Source organism: Drosophila suzukii, chromosome 4 (genome assembly GCF_043229965.1).
Source record: "Drosophila suzukii chromosome 4, CBGP_Dsuzu_IsoJpt1.0, whole genome shotgun sequence".
Lineage (NCBI taxonomy): Eukaryota > Metazoa > Arthropoda > Insecta > Diptera > Drosophilidae > Drosophila > Drosophila suzukii.
In genome coordinates, this window is record NC_092083.1 from 1,038,867 (window position 1) to 1,055,337 (window position 16,471).

The window sequence follows — 16,471 nt, forward strand, 5'->3', positions numbered from 1 at the left end:
CCCACCAACTCCCCAGCTCCCCCCCCCCAGCTCAAGAGCTCACTGTATCACCAGCTGGCCTCACATGTGGAGGCTGAGTTCCGAAGGGGCTGGTCCTGTCCTGCTTTCGCGCCGCAAAGCGTACGTGTTGCCACTGGCCCGAAAGGGACGGCAAGTGTGCTGGCTGAGAGGCGGATGTTTGCTTGTTTCAAAATGCCCAAGAGGAATATTAAAAAACTTACGCACACTAGAACGCGCAATTGCAGGGGATGATACCGATTTAAATGTAATGCACAAAATTTAAGAACAGTATTGCGCAAATATTTCTGTTCTCAATACAAATTGGCTTCTTTTTTAGTTTACTTACACAAAATTAGTTCATAAAAAATCGATTTTATATAAATCGCTAAGTATGCGTAAACCTAAAGTTATATTTTCAGTTACTTGTTAATTTTGAACCAAAAACCAAAAAGCATAAATTAAAAACTTGCTGTTTACCCCAGTTTTTCGTGGCCATCCATGCCATCCTCCAGAGCAAATCTGCTATTAGTATGTTAAATGGTATACCGTTTTTAAAATAATTTTTAAGGAAAGCTGAAATGAAAAACTGCGATATCCGTAGAGACTTATAAGAAAATAACATTTTAAATACATAACAATTTGTTTGGCTGCCTCGATGTTCGGGTGCTTTATTGTGTCTTTTATCGCAATATACTTAGATTTGTTCAGGAACTACAAACATTAAAAATAAGAGACAAAATGTAAGCCTTGTTATACCCATTAATCGTAGATTATAAGGGTTATTGCATTCCTTGGAAAGTATGTATAAGGTAGAAGGAAGCTTTTCCTACCCCTCAAAGTCGTCACATTTTTGATCAAGATCCCTTATGTCGTATGAACACAGAGACCTCGGAAACTAAAAAGGCTAGAAAGATTCTAGCAGAGTGCCGCGCGCACTCTAACGCCCATAACGCAATTAACTGTATGACGCCCCCAGTTCTTAAGATTTTATTTCAGTGTAAGTTGAAATAGATTTCCATGATCAATACTGAAGTTCCCGTGGGAGCATTGTATATACAGAGCTTTCCGATTTTAAGAAAATTAAAATCTAATTACAGAAATCTTAACGTAGTGTTCCATTTTAATTTATTAACGTATATGTTTACTTTAATTATGCGATTGTTCCAGTGTCAACAAAATGATAAGGTCATCCGACTATTATAAAATTGTATTCGAAATTCTGAAATATTAAATGAATGATATTCTCAAGAGTAGATGTTAATATTTCAAAAAACACCAAAGTTTTAATTTGTTTTACACTTTTTAATAATATTTTTTGATCATTCCTATGGGAGCTATAGGTAGCATCCCGATAGCTTTAAAACTGAGACACTATAGTCTCTATAGTAAACTATAGTTTGCGTAGAAACGGACAGACAGACGGACGGGCATGGCTTGATCACCTCGTCTAGTGATGCTGATTAAGAGTATATATACCTATATGGTCTGACTAAAATAATTATGCCCTCTGCTATACCAATGCAACAACAACAGTTTATATTGGGCATTGTCTCTTTCGTATAGGCTGGGACAGTATTCACTATTAAATAGTACGTTTTAGCCGCAAAAGAAGGACTTTTGGAAAAGTTGTATCCCGATAGCCTTTAAACTGAGAAACTAGTGTGCTGACAAAGTGGATCATTCTTACTTTGCTATGCGCACGCAACGTGCAGAGTTACAGGTAAGACGAAGTCATTTTAATATCACTCGATTGCCAAACAGTCTTATTATAATCGAGATTTAATATGCGCAGATTAGATCATAAAGTGCCTGATGGCAGAGGAAACAAATGTTTTTATTAGGCCGAATGGCAGCACATGAAAGCAAATCCCGCGCAGGAAACTGAAGCAGCCTTGCAATCATCACATTATCTTCGCACTGCCGCTGAGTTTGGAGCGCAGCACAGGCAATCGCCACGTGGCACGTGCCAGCGACACGGCACATGCTCGTGCAGTGAAAAGTTTTTCCGCTTCGGCTTAGTCTGCTTCAGCTGCGGGCACAGACCGCCTCCAAACGTCGGACACATATTAATAAGAGGAATCATCTCAACAGTGGGATATACCCACCAGTATATTGGCAGTGGATCTCTTCAGACGGGGATTGAGGTTTCGGAGCGATATTGCTAGTTTCAAACTGTTCAGAAAAAACAGACGTAACGTCACTTTAATGATTCGATAAAGTGGAGTGAGGTGGTATTATTACAGTTTGAAATCTAGATTGGGCGCGGATTTACGGGGGATACAGGGGAAAAATCCCCCCACTTGGGTTAAAAAGTATATGTAATATGTATTTCATTTTAAATTATTTGATTTAAAATGCATTTAAAATATGTAAAAAATAGGATTTTATGACTTCAGCTGAGTTTAGCACTGAGAGACTAGTTTTCTTAAGACGGACATTGGTAAACAAAGTAGGAAATAATTGTTTAAATAAATTTCGTACACTTATATTAAAAATTATTTGCATAAGGCTTTAATGTTTTCGCCACGCATCTCCAAGCTTTACTCTTTAAGCCTAACAATTATGGTGCAAGAAGACTGATAGCCCGCCACTCACCAAATAAACGACTTACCACAACTCCCACCACGCTTTTAGATCTAAGATGAAGAAAAAACTCCCTATTCCAGATGGCTATTACATGCAGCCATCGTGTGTGCGGCAACAGTTGCTTTTGTGCTGACATAAAAAAGCGTCGTTTTTCTTATCGCCTGTCCACAAGACTTCACACGGTCACGCAATTGTATTTTAGGGGCGGGGAACGAGAAAAGGGGCGTCTAGCTGCTATATCGCCAGGGCCCGTCCGGAATCCAGAAAGCACCAAGCAAGTAAGAAGAAAATATGTTATCAGGTTAAGATCCTTGAACTGAGTTTTAGTTCAAGAAAATGTATTCCCTTAACCGTTTGTAGGATGGTATTTCGGCATCACTCTGAATGGTTCGCTCACTTTAAAGCTTAAACGAAAACTTACCGATATCCTATGCGCGGAGCCTAGATGGGAATCCCCCACATTCTGCGTATGTCGTTTAGTAATCCTTGTACAGTTATTTAGAAATTTAACATTATCTAACAAATAAAGTCCCTGTTAAGGTAATTTGGGTTTCTTGCAAGGTTTACAGCTACTTTTAATTTCAGATGTCAAAATAATAATATTTATTCTCTAAAACATTCAGCACCTGTATTTACTCTTGACTGCAAAATATTTAAAAATCAGAAATTTTCTAAAAAAAATATGTTCTTCTTCTTCAAAATTCAAATAAAATAATATTCTATTTTATTTTGGACAAAAAACAATATCACAAATGCGGGTGCCAGATGGACTTTGTTTTAACAAACCGAGTTTCCCTCTGAATCTCTGACAACTGACTCTCTGGGTATTAGCTAAACTTTTCAATGGTTGCTGTTTTTAGATGGCTGTTGTTGAATTTTCAAGCAGCTGTGACCAAGGTTAAAATTTTTCGGTTTGCCGAAAATGATATACCCTAGCAGCTTAGGCCAAACCATGCAATTAAAATCATACGTATATAACAAAGACCGTACATTCGGAAAATTAGTATATTCATATACCGATAGTTCCATCGGTATCTGTATGGTATGATACAATGGTCCTATTTTTACAAACAAATTTGGATTTTAAAATCTTAAAAAAAATGTTTACCCCACAGTAGAAAGGAATAGAGTATGGTAATAAACAGAGTAGAACGCTATAGTCGATGGCTTCGACTATCAGACACCATTTACTCAGTTAAGGGGAGTGCGAGGGAGATGGAGATATGCAGGCAGAAAACTGACCCAAGATTTCTCACAACGCGTAGCCTCAATTGCTTTGCTTATTACTATTTAATGAATAGTCAGATTTAACCAATTTAATATTTAAAAAAAATCGCATTTACAGTGTTACAAAATATTCAAAAATGTGGGCGCTACATAGGTTTGTAGGCGCTAGATAGGTTTGTGGGCGAGTCCCGCGCTGCGCTGCGCAAGAATCTCTAGAATCCGCCTGCTCAATCCCAACTTTTCAGCTTTTATACAGACAGACAGACAGGCGGACATGGCTAGATCGACGCGGGTAGTGATCCTGATTAAGAATACATATCCTTTATAGGGTCGAAAACGCTTTCTTCTACCTGTTACATACCTTGAACTGAATTCAAAATACCATTTACATGACGAGTAACGGGTATAAACAGAGGATTTAAACGCGGTATCGTAGCCGCAATTGCAAACGATTGTATTCCCTTTAAAATGTTCACACAAATGAATACAATTTCTGTTTGTTCCTCAGCTCTAAGATTTTGTATTGAACAACATTATCCGTCCTACCAGCGACCTCATCTGCAATGTGACATTGTCCCTGAGATATAATTTACAGAAAATTTGCTTAATCCGTAATAAAACGCTACAATTATCGCACTTGAAAATACCAGTTAGCACAGACGCACCATGAGTCCCCCACTGGGAATTCAAGTAACGAGCCATTAAACAATTAAAGCAGCGCCAGACTCAACTCGCCAAAAACCAAAGCTGAGAACCGTACCCGGACCGGCGATGACCAGCCAAGCATTTGGCCAGCCAACCAAATATAAACAAGGAAAATCCTTTGGAAAGGGCCAAAGGGGAATCCCTAGGAAGCCAGCTATGGATGTGGGTGCGGCATGGCCACAGAGGGTTCACATACGCCCTTTCTGGAAGAGGCAACCACTGTGAATATGCTTCAATTATTATGAGCATACCGTGACCGCGCCTCCCGCACCTCCCGCACCCGACCACTGACCGCCTACCACGCATTCCCCTTGCCCTCTGTTTGACGACTATCACTTAACAGGAGACCAAAAGCACTTCGCACGACAACACCCTACTGGTCGCAAAGTGTATGGAGCTCATACGCAATTAAAGGAAACCATGCTGTGCTTAAAGGATTGAAGCCGGCCTTCTTATTCCTATTTGACAAAATTAAAAATGTGCCACCGAAGTAATTAATATCTATCTTTATTGAATTTAACCGTGCTCGTTTACATTTTTTATGTGTTTTCCAAACGGCCTTCGACAAAGCACACACTGTATGATATTGCAAATCTACCGATCCAATGTATGTGTAATACAGCGGGTATTGGCAGCGCGGCGGCAGAGAAAATGTTTACCCCATGGGTGGCTCCCGCTGCTTCTGATGGGAACGGGGTAAGAACAGTAAAGCATAGTTAGTGGCTTTTGTAGTGGTTTTTGTTGAAAGGTATGTATCAAGGTATGGAACCGTTTCCGATCCCTTTAAGGAACATATATTATACCATATATCTTCATAATTATGTATACTCGTTACTCGTAGAGTAAAAGCGTACATTGTATTCGGGGAAAAAAGAGAACAATACGGAACGAACCCCGTTTGACATTGTCTCCTCAATATATAAATATATAATCTTCCCGTGAGAGCATTGTACATATGTACAGAGCTTTCCGATTTTTAGAAAACTAAAAACTCATCAAAATAAAAACTCATAAGTTTACAACTATTTTTGTTTACCCAAAACGAAATATAACGATCTTTGTATTATTTTGACATTAATTATCCGATCGTTTCCATGGCAGATATATGATAAAGCCATCCGATTATTTAAAAATCTTGTTCGGAATTCTGAAATATAGTTGTCCGATCCGGCTCGTTCCGACTTATATACAGCCTTCAATAGAAATAAGACTTTGGGGAGGTCCTACCCCAATAGCTCTGGATCTGACAGACTAGTTTGCACAGAAGCGGAAAGACGGACAGACAGATGGACGGACACCTAGCCTATATGGACAACTAGCCTATAGCGCCCCTAGCGGCTCCGTGGCGAATTAGTGAAAACAGCTGTTTCGCTGCATGTGGTAAGCAATCTCGATTAAATTGCAAAATATTTATAATTATAATAACTGTTTACTGACTGGTCCGGTTTAAAACACTTTTGGCATGTAGATGTGCCAATTTTAGGAAGTGTATTTATTTAGTCGATTGTATAATCATTTTTTTCACAAAATTTGATATCTGTAGTTTTGTGTGTTGAAGGTGCAAACGTCACGATCCGTTACCTCGTTAGGAGGTGGTTTTGATTGATATCAAAATTTTTTTTTTTAATTAACAACGTATTGGACCTACTTTTCCAAAAGTCGTGAAACTAAAGTTTATTATATTAAACGACTCCATTACGCTAAAAAGAGTTCGGGTGCGCATATACAAAAATCAATGTTGAGGCTCAGTTGTTTTGAGCTGGTAAAAGTAGCCATTTTTGTTGACCAACAACTTTCTATCGTGACTTTTTACAACATTGTGTTATACTTCAAAAGTTAAGGAATCCTAAGGGCTAATTAAACCAGAAATCCTTAGGGCCGTTTCTGAGAAATGTTAAAAAAAACATAAAAAATAAAAATAAAAAGGAAGAACGCTATAGTCGAGTACCTCGACTATCAGATACCCGTTACTCAGCTAAAGGGACCAAAGGGAAATGGAGACATGCAAGCAGCAAAGCGAGAATTAAATGCGCCACCTACCGGCGGTAGACAGATTTAAGCGTTATGGGCGTTAGAGTAGGCGTGGCAAATTATTTTTTGGATCAATCGATTGGTATTGACGAGACCAATACATTTCAGTTAAAATTTTGTATCTAGCATGAAAATTGTGGGCATCACAGGTTTGGGCGGTTTGTGGGTGTTAAAGTGGGCGTGGCAAACTTTTTTTGGGGTTAATCGATAGGTATTGATGAGGACAATACATTTCAGTTAACATTTTTATTCTAGCATTAAAACTGTAGGAGCCACAGTTATGGGCGGTTTGTGGGCGTTAGAGTGGGAGTGGCACATTGCTGAAACAAACTTGCGCTGCGTAAGAAGCTCAGGAATCTGCACGCCAAATCTCAATAGCCTCCTATGGTTTCCAAGATCTCGGCGTTCATCCGGACGGACGGACAGACGGACATGGCTAGATCGACTCTCTAGTGATCCTGATATTCTTAATACATATACTTTATGGGGTCGGAAACGATTCCTTCTGCCTGTTACATATTTTTCGACGAATCTAGTATACCTTTTACTCTACGAGTAACGGGTATAAAGATTTTATACAATATGATTTAACTAGAGGTGGTGATCAATCGAAAGTGGGACCATCGAAGGTTTTCGATGGTTTTAGAAAAATAATCGAATACTATCAATGGCTTAAAAAAACCCCAAAAAACTTATATTTGGTGATCAAATTTTGTATATATTAAAGTTCTTATCAATAAATAGCAATTGGTCTAAATTTTTTTACTGTGACCTATAGACATTCCTTTGCAATGGCCTTAAGGGCTAGAAAATCATCATTGCTCATCTAAAAGTGACCATTCAATGCTTTCATCCTCGTTTTTTTGATCAAATTACTGTCGCATTAGAATTAAAAAAAGATCGACAGTGAGAAAAAACAATTGATTTCTCCAGCTCTAACTTAAACTGTGGTATTTAGACAGATCACGTGGGGAGAGCGGACAAACCATTTCAAAAACCTTTTGAAAGATGTAGCAAAGGCGTGCAGCCTTAGAAGTTCACAAGTTACGGACGTACATAATTTAACAATTTAAAGCTGTTTTTCCGCCTAACTAGCCAACTAACTCACCAACATATAGAACAAGACTGACAAACAAAATAAAATGTTCGTTTTGAGAAGTCCCCCAAAATCTTGTTTTACGTATAACTTTTGAACTGTTTTCAACAAATGAGGTGTAGTTCGACGCGTATTTTGAGTAAGAATACAACTTGACTAATAAACTTAAGCATTTATTATTTATTTATTTGCACTTTTACACTATCGACGTTTTTTCTCCCGAACCAAATGATTTCCTTAAAGTCTGGGTATGAAATCCTTTTTAGTTTTTGCGATACCTTTCGATTGGTGTATCATCGTATTTTTTCGTGGATAAATAGTAGTCGCCTTCGCACACTCTCCTGGTGCGCTTCGTCACTACGTGGACTGCCGTCCACAGTGATTACTGTAAAAGTATAAATCTGTTACGACAGACCGATGGAAACAAATTATACACCGCTCAAAGGTTCTTATTATTATTATTATAATTTTCTTTTAATTTTGATACTAAGAAATTTTGAAAGTAGAGTGGCGCGACCAGTTTTTGCGGTAGGAAGCAAACATGTGCATTATAGAAGCTGCATGTTGAATTTTTACTCTTTAACTTCTAATATGTGGTCGCCTCCGACTTCATAAACTGGCTCCACGTAGTGGCGATAGGTTCAATTGCTCATTAATGAATGTCTAATTTTCAAGAAAGAATTGGCCTACTCGGAAATCCCTAGAATAACTTTTTAGAGTTTCCGAGATTTACAAATGTTTAGAATTCAGGAAACATTTCTATAAACTTGTGCATATAGAAAATATTTATCCTGTTTATACGGTTTCACTATTACGGCGTTTTAGATGTAGATTTCCGCCATACGCCTACTTAATTCAAAATTATTTAGTAAAGGACTTGCCCATTTGAAGAATGTAGCCTATGTACAAAATATTGGCAATAGTAAATATAAAATCAACGTGTCTGGTCGATTTTTTCTCTACTTTTATGACAACTCCCTTATAATCTGAGGTATTTCTATATCTTTAACTCTCATCACTTTCTTTCCAGCACCGAAATTCGCATACACCCTTTGTATATGGCATGATTAAATCGCATTAAACTCAACCGAGCGAAAGAGAAAGTCTTAAAATATTATCAGCGGATTAAAATCAAATTTAACAAAATAAAAGTGGTGGCAAGTGATTGCTAGTGCCCACTGCCCTTGCTCAGCCAAGCCAAGTGCTTTTCATTCAAAAGGGGGGCAAATTAAATACTCTTCAAAACTGTTTGCGTAACAAGTACGCAGGGGTGCTTTTTTGCAAAAGTAATAATTCATTTAAGGAAAGAAAAGAAAGAAAAGATTAAAATTTATTTTTTATTGTGTAAATTATTTAAAATTTCTTAAATTTAAATATTTAAAAATAAGTACATGTAAACTATATCTTTTTTAATTGCCTAGCTTGGAGAACGTGTCATCTTAAGCCAAAAATACATAAAAATATAGTTAGTTTACTCAATTAGCTGTCCATGAACAAAGGAATTTTTAAGGTACCACAATTGGTTTGTTTGAAAGTATGTAACAAGTAAGAGAAAGAGTTTCCGACCGATATATTTTCTTGATCAGGATCACTAATCGAGTCGATCTAGCCATGTCCGCGTGTCCGTATGAACGCTAAGATCTCGGAAACTATAACACTTAGACCTAAACACAAAAGTATAAAACAAGGTAGAACGCTATAGTCGAGTACCTCGACTATCATATACCCGTTACTCAGCTGAAGGGACCAAAGGGAAATGGAGACATACAAGCAGCAGAGCGAGATTGTAATGCGCCACCTACCCGCTATCTCAATATATGGTTATGTGGGCGGCAGACAGATTTAAGCGTTATGGGCGTTAGAGTGGGCGTGGCAAACTTTTGTTGGGTCAATCGATAGGTATTGACGAAACTGTTACATTTCCGTTAAACATTTTTTTTAGCTTGAAAATTGTAGGCGGCACATGCTTGGGCTGGTCGTAGGCGTTAGAGTGGGCGTGGCAAACTTTTTTTGGGTTTGCGATAGGTATTAACGAGACTAATAAATTTTAGTTAATATTTTGTTCTAGCATGAAAATTGTGGGCGCCGCTGGTTTGGGCGGTTTGTGCGCGTTAACAAACTTGCGCTGCGTACAAGGCTACGGAATCTAGACCTGAAATCCCAATTCTCTATATTCGATAGTTTCCGAGATATCCGCGTTCATAGACTCAGGGAAAAACACCGTGCTAAAAACAAGTACAAACAGCCTTGATTTAAGAAAAATTGCATGCTTAACATTTAAGAACGTTCGTGCTCAAAAAATTCTCATATTGAGCACTTTTAGGATTTTCAATGTCTGCCAACTCTAATAATTCCCAACTGTTTATTCTGAAAGTACTCGGTATATAAGGCGCATAAATTAGGCAGTGTTAATGCCCATGAGCGGCAATTCGTAAGTAAACGTAACATATTAGTACTATTTATATATATCTCTTTCATTTCGTTTCAGTTTTCAATACTTATTTCTCTTACTAGCATAAAACAAAAACTCATTTGAATTTCATATTATTTATATACTGATTAAATCATGTCTGAAACTTTCTTATTTTATTATTAAATCGTTCTTGTTTTTAGTCCAAATATGACTTGATTTAAGAACTATTCATACTTGATTCAAGACCGAAACGTTCTTAAATCTAGTATTTTCGGTCTGGAAAATTCGTGCTCGAAAGTAGAATTTTGTTCTCGCGTTCTGTATTTTCCATTCTTGGCGAAGTTTTGACACCGAAAATACTAGGTTCAAGCACGAAATACTTGATTTTTTTTCTGAGTATACTTACGTTACGTTTTGAAGTTTGTGGCCCTTAAAGTGGGCGTGACAAATTTTTTTTGGATCAATCGACAGGTATTGATGAGAGCAATACATTTCATCTAAAATTTTTATTCTAGCATTAAAATTGTAGGAGCCACAGCTTTGGGCGGCTTGTGGCCGTTAGAGTGGGCGTGGCACACTTGCGCTGCGCGGAATCTTTAAAACATGTATTCCTAATCCCAGTATTGCGGCTTTTATAGTTTTCGAGATCACAGCGTTCATACAGACAGACGGACATGGGTAGATCGACTCGGCTAGTGAGCCTGATCAAAAATATATACACTTTATGGGGTCGAAAACGGTTTCTTCTACCTGTTAAATACTTTTCGACGAATGTAGTAACCTTTTACTCTACGAGTAACGGGTTAAATATATATTTTATAAAATTATATATTATATTTTATAAGTGAAACTTAATAATACCAACCTTTTTCACTGCGTCAATTTAAACAGTTCTATAATACTTTTACCCCCCGATTCATAATATGTTTATAAAGTAAGCTATAAATTTATAATATTTTATACACAAATACATTTAAACTCTTCGCGGCGTTGGGCCTTAAAAACAGTAGTTTCGCATGATCTTGAAAACTCCAGGGTCCACATTTCGCAGGAACAACGCCTGCTCTTAATATTTCGAAAACAAAACAATAAGCTTGTAAATGCAATCTTAGAATAATACAAATAAGACCATAATTGCATGTTTTCACACGAGAATCGATAACAGACCGGCTAACCCTCTTTCCTACTTGGATCCTAAGGGTTGCACTGCTAAGATCGTGATCGAACAATTTTAACGTTTCCCTAAGACCATGCACGCCGACTTTCTTTCCCGCTGTGAGGAACAACTAGAAAGATCAAAGTATTCGATCTACCCAAACAGGGAACAACAAAGAACAGAAGTTTCAAGGACCTTATGGTGCTGGCTATAGTACCGAACGACTTGATTTCGGTCATATAAGATTCTTATGAGTCTGCACACAGGGGTTTTCTGCCTTTATTTACATACAATACGTAAAGTTAGTCCCAAACTCTGTGTTTCTTAATTACTATTGGCCAAACAGCGGTACTTTATTGGGTCCACACATGGTTTTATTGGGTTTACTTACACGAGACAATCTGTGGTAAGTATTAAAACACACATTATTTTTAACACGTTCTTGAACACGGTTTGTTATAATCATTTTGTAATGGTTCTTACTTATATATTTTTTCCAAATGTCGGGTCAGTCCAGATAGATTTGGCAGACTGTTTACAAGGTTACTTAAGCAAAATAAACACACAGTAACTAACAATAAAATGGTACACGTATTTGGTACCGCTTTAACGCCCACAAACCGAAAAAAGCCTCTTGCCCGTCCGTCCGTATGAACGCAGAGATCCCGGAAACTATAGAAAGTACATAGTTGGAATTAATTGTGGAGATTTTGGAGATTCATGTGCAGCAAGTTTGATTAGGCAAAGAGCCACGCTCACACTAGAATACAAGTTTTAACAGAAATATATTAAAAACAAGGAAGAACGCTATAGTCGAGTACCTCGACTATCAGATACCCGTTACTCAGCTAAGGGGACCAAAGAGAAATGGAGATATGCAAGCAGCAAAGCGAGATTAAAATACGCCACCTACCTAGCTCTTATAGTTTCCGAGATCTCAGCGTTCATCCGGACGGACAGACAGACGGACAGATGGACAGACGGACATGGCTAGATCGACTCGGCTAGTGATCCTGATCAAGAATATATGTACTTTATGGGGTCGGAAACGCTTCCTTCTGCCTGTTACATACTTTTCGACGAATCTAGTATACCCTTTTACTCTACGAGTAACGGGTATAAATATATATCGATTTTTTGTCGAAATGGTCGCGAAGAACGAATGAAATGTGACCCGGTGCATTATCGTGATGCAGAAACTCTTAATTCTGGTCTTTTTAGTCGAATTGGTTCACGAAAACGCTTAACGCTCAAATAGTATTTCTTACTAACAGTTTGGTCGGGTGGAAGGAATTCATAGTGCACCACACCCCGAAAATAAAAAAAAACCAATTCATCTTACTTTTTGCTCACAGCCTCGGTTGATTGCGAAGGTAGATGAGTAACATATCGTGGTGGATCTAGGACTGATTGTATTGAACCAGTGTGTACAATATAATAAAAGTGTTTAGGCTATCAAAATAAAAGCATATTTATGAGTAGGTCAATAGTGATACAGGCATTGGTATTGGCCCTAGATAAGAAGTTGTGGTCTCAGCTACTTTCGCTGCATTGGCAGAATCAGCCAGTGCTGTGATATATGATTCTTTGTATGACTATTGTTAGCACGGTCACTTAGACCCTCCTCCGCAGAGGCTGCTAAGGCCGTGTTGCGACGCTAACAGCATTGACACAAATAATCGGGATGAGATGAGTTTTGATTTCATTATACCCGTTACTTGTAAGGTAAAAGGGTATACTACACTCAGAAAAAAACGAAGTATGTCGTGCTTGAATCTAGTATTTTCGGTGTCAAAACTTCGCCAAGCATGGAATATACAGAACGCGAGAACAAAATACTACTTTCGAGCACGAATTTTCCAGACCGAAAATACTAGATTTAAGAACATTTCGGTCTTGAATCAAGTATGAATAATTCTTAAATCAAGTCATATTTGGACTTAAAACAAGAACGATTTAATAATTAAGTACGAAAGTTTCAGGAATGATTTAATGACGAAAAATTATTAAGTCAATGTATAAATAATATGAAATTCAAATGAGATTTTTTTTTTAATAATGTTATTATTATTTTTTTAAATAATATTAATATTTTAAGTTTACTTACGAATTGCCGCTCATGGGCATTAACACTGTCTAATTTATGCACCTTATATACCGAGTACTTTCAGAATAAACAGTTGAAAATTATAAGAGTTGGCAGACATTAAAAATCCAAAAAGTGCTCAATATGAGAATTTTTTGAGCACGAACGTTCTTAAATGTTAAGCATGCAATTTTGGCCTGAGTGTAGATTCGTCGGAAAGTATGTAATAGGTAGAAGGAAGCGATATCTTGATCAGGATCACTAGCCGAGTCGATCCAGCCATATCCAAGTCTCTTCGTCCGTATAAACGCTGAGATCTCGGAAACTACAAAAGCTAGAAGGTTGGGACTCGGCATGTAAAAACTGAGCTTCTTGCGCAGCGCAAGTTTGTTTCAGCAGGGTGCCACGCCCACAAACGCCAATAACGCTAAAACCCGTCTAGCATCCACATTTTGAATATTAAACAAGGAAGAACGCTAAGTCGAGTGCCTCGACTATCAGATACCCGTTACTCAGCTTTTAAATTGAAAATTGATAATGGTTAATAGCGTTGAGATGACCGCCTTAAAATCTTAATACGCTTGAAAAATTCGCATTATACACACGCGTTTCGCCATTCAAGATTTATTCGTAGACTAAAGGAAAACAAAAAGATGTACAGCCTTGTAAAGTTTTAAGCCGTCAATTTTACGTACACGGATCTTTAAACGATCTTTGGTTTCTCTCTTTCTGGCGCATGTGAATGTACTGCAGGTCAGAATGGAGAGAGAAAACGAAAGTGCAGGAAGCCGCCTCCCGCGTCCCTACCATTGTTTTACAGCAATTAAACTTTTACAGTAAGCCAATCGAAATTAGATAATTGAAATTGGTATCTATTCTATTTTCCGAGCAGTTCGGCTTGCAACTATTTACACACACACATGTTATTGTCTGCCTCTGACGTCATTGCTTTTCCTGTCTTCTTGGGACAATCGATAGGTATTTATGAAGCCAATAAATTTATGTTTAAATTATTATTCATAAAATTATTAAGCATAAAAACTGCGAGCGTCAAAGTTTTGGGCGGTTTGCTGGCGTTAGAGGGTCCATACGAACAGTTCATAGAGTTCATACGAACAGACGGGCATGGCTAAATCGACTCGGCTAGTGATGCTGATCATGAATATATGTAAATACTTTATGGAGTCGGAAACGCTTCCTTTTACCTTTTACTTACTTTTCGACGGATCTATTATATCCTTTTAATCTACGAGTAACGGGCACAATCACATTGTGAGAACTTTTACCAGAATGCCTAAAAGTATGCTCTTTAAAATTCATTAGGGAGCCCCAATGTACATGCATATGTAATATATGTGTACATTCTGTATATTTGACATATTCTATTACGTGATTGAACAACAGTTAACAGTTCTTGACTTTTTAGACTTCTATACAAATGCCACAAACGGGTACAGAAATTGGGTTATTGCGAAAATGAATAGGCAATAGATTGGTTTTAAGATGTTATTTCGGTCACTGTGTTTATAATTTTGGTTCCTCAATTATCTTCCGCAGGTATTTTATCATAATTGTTAGCCAAGATACAAGTAATTATACATGTACGTTATCACATCACGTTATCACATACAAACAAGAAAATACGATCTAAATCAACAAAATAATTATTTTGTTTTTTCTCTGACCGTTTCTTTGACAGCTATATGTCAGAGTCGTCCGATTTTCATAAAATTAAATTCGAAATTCATAACTAATTCAAAAATGTTATTTCCAAGCGTAGGAGTTTATATGTTAAAAACACCGAAGAAATAATTTAAAAAATTGTTTTTTCCGATTATTCCTATGGATGCTATAAGATATAGTTGTCCGATCCGGCTGGTTCCGACTTATATACTACCTGCAAAAGAAAGAAGACTTTTGGAAAAGTTTCACCCCGATAGCTTTAAAACAGAGAGACTAGTTTGCGTAGAAACCTTCTTGGAAATAACATTTTTTAAATTAGTTCTGAATATCAAATTTAATTTTATCAAAATCGGACGACTATATCATATAGCTGCCATAGGAACGATCGGAAAATTGGTGGGAAAATAATATGAAACAAATTATAGCTTTGGTGTTTTTTGACATATTTCTTATACTATTGGGAAAATCATTTTTTGTATTTTTAAGAATTTCGAATTAAGTTTAATATTTATAACTGCAAAAAAAGAATATAAAATTGCTCCAATTGTCAACACACCCAGCTCAAAGACCAATCTAATGTCTTTGATAAGACCATGCTACATGCATTGTGGGTGAACTTTTAAAACTTCGGTCACACTAAAAATAATAGTTTTATACCCTTGCAGAAGGTGTTATGACTTCAGTCAGAAGTTTGCAACGCAGTGGAGGAGACGTTTCCGACCCCAGCATCACTAGATGAATCGATCAAGCCCGTCCGTTTTTACGCAAACTAGTCTCTCAGTTTTAAAGCTATCGGGCTGAAACTTTCCCAGAAGTCTTCTTTCTTTTGCAGGTAGTATATAAGTCGGAACAAGTCCGATCGGAAAACTATATCTTATAGCTCCCATAAGAATAATCAGAAAACTTTTTTTTTAAATTATATTTTTGGTGTTTCTCCTATGTCAAAAACCACCGAAGCTATAATTTGTTTCATATTATTTTCCTACCAATTTTCCGATCGTTCCTATGGCAGCTATATGATATAGTCGTCCGATTTTGATAAAATTAAATTCGAAATTCAGAACTAATTAAAAAATGTTATTTCCGAGCGTAGGAGGTTATATGTTAAAAAACACCGAAGCTATAATTTGTTTCATGTTATTTTCCTACCAATTTTCTGATCGTTCCTATGGCAGCTATATGATATAGTCGTCCGATTTCGATAAAATTTAATTCAAAATTCAAAACTAATTAAAAAATGTTATTTCCAAGCTTAGGAGGTTATATGCTAAAAAACACCAAAGATATAATTTTTCTTAATTTTTTTGTCCGATTATTCCTATGGGAGCTATAAGATATAGTTGTCCGATCCGGCTGGTTCCGACTTATATACTACCTGCAAAAGATATAAGACTTTTGGGAAAGTTTCAGCCCGATAGCTTTAAAACTGAGAGACTAGTTTGCGTAGAAACGGACGGACAAACGGCTAGATCTCGTCTAGTCATGCTG

At 37.2% G+C, this 16,471-nt stretch overlaps 1 long non-coding RNA gene across 1 annotated transcript; it reads right to left on the minus strand.

Annotated features, from left to right (window-relative positions):
- Nucleotides 1–2,038: 2,038 nt before the first annotated feature.
- LOC118878406 (uncharacterized) lies at nucleotides 2,039–3,375 on the minus strand. The gene is made up of 3 exons (XR_005014965.3): nucleotides 3,008–3,375; nucleotides 2,612–2,820; nucleotides 2,039–2,172 (listed from the first exon to the last, which is right to left on the minus strand). It is a non-coding gene; the product is annotated as an uncharacterized lncRNA (long non-coding RNA).
- Nucleotides 3,376–16,471: the final 13,096 nt, after the last annotated feature.